General features: G+C 43.1%; 1 protein-coding gene across 1 annotated transcript in view; it reads left to right on the top strand.

The window, feature by feature from the left end:
- The window catches only part of LOC107685287 (probable phospholipid-transporting ATPase VA), a 64160-nt gene that overhangs the window by 19329 nt on the left and 40441 nt on the right, over positions 1 to 4390 (top strand). The gene's annotated exons all lie outside the window — the stretch shown is intronic.

The following is a 4390-nucleotide window of genomic DNA, read 5'->3' as shown; positions in this document are numbered from 1 at the left end:
GTCAGGTGACAAGGCTACTTTCACTTTGAAAAGACGTGCTAGCTGAGAGGAGTTTCGTCAAAGCTGACTATAAAAAGTATTCAAGGATGGATAATTTCGACGAACTTGATGAACCTGTGATATCTTCTTCAGGGCGAAAAAGGAAAATAAAAGCTGAAACGTTTTCACGGAACCTTGCAAAAGCAGCGCGTTACAATGGTGAGGGAAAAGCTCCGTGTATTGCGTGTAATCACATCCATACAGTTTATGATGACAACAACAACAACGTTTGACAGGCATCTACATTGTCATCTGAGGAGATTACAAAGATTAAACGAGTGTTTTTTTTTTTTTAACTAAAACATTAAATTTGGAGTTATCTGCTTTTGCCAAAAAACGACTGTTGGAGTTATCTGCTTTTGCTATAAAACAAACTTTTAATATGTAAAAAAAAAAACATACTTTCAATTAAATTTTATTTAGTTTTTTTTTATTTTAATTTTAATTTTGAACTCTGATTTTTGATTGATGTTACTTGGAATGCGCAATAAAAAAAACGTGATTTCTGAAAAAAAAAAGTTAAAATGGAGTTATCGCTTTTTGCAAATGAACTCTTCATATAGTTCTCAAGTTGGAAAAGATGTTTAGTTTCCACTTCCCAGGACATCTACAAGATGGATTAAAATGCTGATAAAGACATAAAAGCCTCGTTCAGACTGTCAGCCCAAATCCGATTTTGTGCATAACCGGATGGAATCTGATTTGAATAACTGACTGTCCACACAGTGTATCGCAACTGTTCATATCCGATTTGTGTGTCCATTAGCGCCCTTTCGTTTTACGGAATGTGCCATGGTTTCTATGGCAATGGCTTTGCGTTATGCCAACGCTAAAAACAACAATAACAGCAACACAGTTAGCAATACAGATGTTGTCTTATGACATGACAACATGTTGCCGTCGCGCTGGATTATTATTATTATTATGGATTTTGTTTTATGAGGGAGCGGCAGAAACGCAGGAAGTTGGAATGAGCGTCTTTATTCCGTGCTGCCATCTCCGCTGGTTTCAAAACTCAAAGAGGTGCATATACTAGCTAGCAGTATATTGTCTTTTTCCGCTTGACAACACCAGTTTGTTTTTGCAAAGACGTTCATTATGTTTTCTACAAAAACGTCTGACGTTTTTACGTTTTACGTGGCTTTTTGCAAAAATGCCGTTCAGACTATCTTAATATGATCGGATTTCAATCGGATTTGCACAAAAATCAGATTTGGGCTGACAGTCTGAACGAGGCTAAACACATGACAGTATGACTGAAATGTTAAGGTGTTTAAAAAAAAAAAAGAAAAAAACTTTATTCTGTGTCACTTCAAATAATTTGGTGCCTATTTTTGTTTCTTATAGAAGCCAATGGCTTCTTAAGTGATTTTTTAAAATGCATTTAGCTTGATAAAATGACAAAATTGCAAGTCAGATATATTGTTTGAATGCTCAAGATTTCATGAAGTGACATCAAAATTTAAAATTGGAGTTTGGTGACTTTTAGTTCATATACCTGTTGCTTTGATGACTTTTAAGGAGAACTTTTAAACTAAGGTCTAACCTGAAGCTGAATTGGTGAATTGTGTGCTCATGGTCATCCTTGTTTCCTTATTTATTAGCTCTCTAAACTTAATTTTCTTTCTCTCTCCGGCTGCTCTTTTTTTCATCCATGTATCATTATCTGAGCTATGGATGTTTACAAGCCTCCTCCTCCAAATCCTTAACTTTCAAAAGTTTTTACAGTGACCAGAATTATTTATTAAAATAAGCTAGATTGTGAATTGCATTATCAGTGCAACATCCTGATGACCTCCCTGGTCTCTCCCTGCTTCCTTTCAATGACGTGTTTATGTACTTACAGCTGGATGTTGTCCAACCCGACTGGCCCTCATAGTCATATGCCTGTAATCAGCAGTGCAGTTAAACATAGGTTCAAAGTTGATTTTCAGGTGAAGTGTGTAATTCACATGCTTCCAAAATATGAGTGGTTTTATGCAGTTTTTATTTAGTCATTTATGTGACTTATTCAAAAGTGCCGCAGTGAGGGACATATCGCCTGTGTTTGAGTTAGCATCACCCTTGTTCCTATGACAACAACCCAATAGGAAACCATTGACAAAATGATAACCCCATAGACCCATTGACCGGCCTGCAAAAATGCATTCCTGCAGCACTCTATTGTCTGTCAAGGGACTCAAAGAATCCTCCTGGTGGCTCTTTTCACCTTTTCTCCTTTGCCATCAGGCGACTCCTTCTCTTAAACCATGGAGAATTAGCTCTTCCTCTACTTTGTGCACATCTCTTGAAGCCGAGTTTGTGTAAGAGGTTACGCCACATTCCCGTGTGGCAGTAAAAGAGCACTCTTATGTGTGGAAAGACGGGAAAAGAAACAGAAGGAAGGTTTGTTTAGCAGCAGCGAGTCCCAACCAGAGTCCCTGCAGTTATATTTGCCAAAGGCCTGTAATATTATTTTTGTCCTCCTGAAATAGGTGTCATGTTGCCCATCATGTTAGGCCAACACCATGAACACTAACCTTCCAGTTTTGAACACGGCACTGATGTGGTTTGTTTATTGTTCAGTCCTGTGTAGAGTTTGTTTGGTCTTGTTTTTCACTTTTACTGCTTACGGATATGTTCACTGCTAATGCAGAAAACAACGCAAGCAGCAGAGGTCACAAGCAGCAAAGTGTCAAAATACTAGGGGTGCTCTGATTGATCGGCTACCGATCATTATCGGCCGATAATCACGTTGGGATGATTGATCGGCGGTCTCTAAAAGGCCGATCTCAAAAAAACGATCTCAAGCTGATGACGCTCCCGTGAGAGGTTTGGCACGACATGCAGCGGCACCGTCTCAGTCTCTGTCCGGCGCGGGTGAAATAATTATAATGCTGAAGGTGAGGTACTCACCTTCATATTTCTTCATTAAATCACTTGCGAAGTAATTTGAAAACCTTGTGTGAGACGTAATTTCACAAACAGCGTGAGTGAATCAGCGCTCTCTCTTTCTCTCTCAAAATACGCGAATGGCTTCAAATCACCACACATCGCGTCTGTCTATAAGCGAGCTGCACGCTGCACAGTTGACACAGGAATTGTCACTTGCACAATCGAGGCAGTGTCACATCGTCACTAAAGTTTATACAACTAAAGTAAAGTTTTTGCATTACTTTTTAATTCTTGCCCGTGTTTAACCATTCAGCGCTCGCACGCTCTCCTGTAGACCGTGCGCTCATGCACACTTGCAGCGCACACGCATAATGCCAGGTTCACATTACTCTGTTTGCAGTGCGTGGTATGTAGTGCGTATTTTTTTCCACGCTCATGTTAATGGATTAAAGCATTGACACTGCACACGGCAGTGCGTTCAGGAGCGGTGCATCTGCAGCAGTGCAGAGATCGTTTCCGCAACGAGTCTATTTTTGCTGGGATACACGCGCTTAATTAAAGTGACAGCACATTGTTTGCAATACATATGAAAATTAAAATGTAGCAATTGCACCATAAATGCATATAATTAAAGTATACTGTCTTTCACAGTCAACACATATGGCTTGTTGGCTAGTTTTACGCCGGATCGGCTTTCACCGTGGACGAAGCGGAGTCCAGCCCGGGGTCGTCACATGTGGTTGCCGCAAGCCCGCTCGCCACGCCGTTCACAAGCCCACCGGCCGCCGCTCACTCTAGGCCTCCGGCTTCCGCTCACTCTAGCCGGCCGTGTGTGACGCTATGTTTTGTTGTGAAAGCGAAACTACTTTGTTTGGCCTTCCAAAAGAGGACGATATCCGCTTCGTCATGCCTGGAGCTGATCCGTGCTGGTCGCTGAGGGAATACATCAACTTGACGCTGTGGATCGCCGGATCGGCTTTCACCGTGGACGAAGCGGAGTCCAGCCCGGGGTCGTCACATGTGGTTGCCGCAAGCCCGCTCGCCACGCCGTTCACAAGCCCACCGGCCGCCGCTCACTCTAGGCCTCCGGCTTCCGCTCACTCTAGCCGGCCGTGTGTGACGCTATGTTTTGTTGTGAAAGCGAAACTACTTTGTTTGGCCTTCCAAAAGAGGACGATATCCGCTTCGTCATGCCTGGAGCTGATCCGTGCTGGTCGCTGAGGGAATACATCAACTTGACGCTGTGGATCGCCGGATCGGCTTTCACCGTGGACGAAGCGGAGTCCAGCCCGGGGTCGTCACATGTGGTTGCCGCAAGCCCGCTCGCCACGCCGTTCACAAGCCCACCGGCCGCCGCTCACTCTAGGCCTCCGGCTTCCGCTCACTCTAGCCGGCCGTGTGTGACGCTATGTTTTGTTGTGAAAGCGAAACTACTTTGTTTGGCCTTCCAAAAGAGGACACGACTAGAAATCAGTGG

Source organism: Sinocyclocheilus anshuiensis, unplaced genomic scaffold (genome assembly GCF_001515605.1).
Source record: "Sinocyclocheilus anshuiensis isolate Anshui unplaced genomic scaffold, SAMN03320099.WGS_v1.1 scaffold385, whole genome shotgun sequence".
NCBI classification, from domain to species: domain Eukaryota; kingdom Metazoa; phylum Chordata; class Actinopteri; order Cypriniformes; family Cyprinidae; genus Sinocyclocheilus; species Sinocyclocheilus anshuiensis.
Note: the sequence above shows the minus strand (reverse complement) of the source record. Positions and strands in the feature narration are given on the sequence as shown.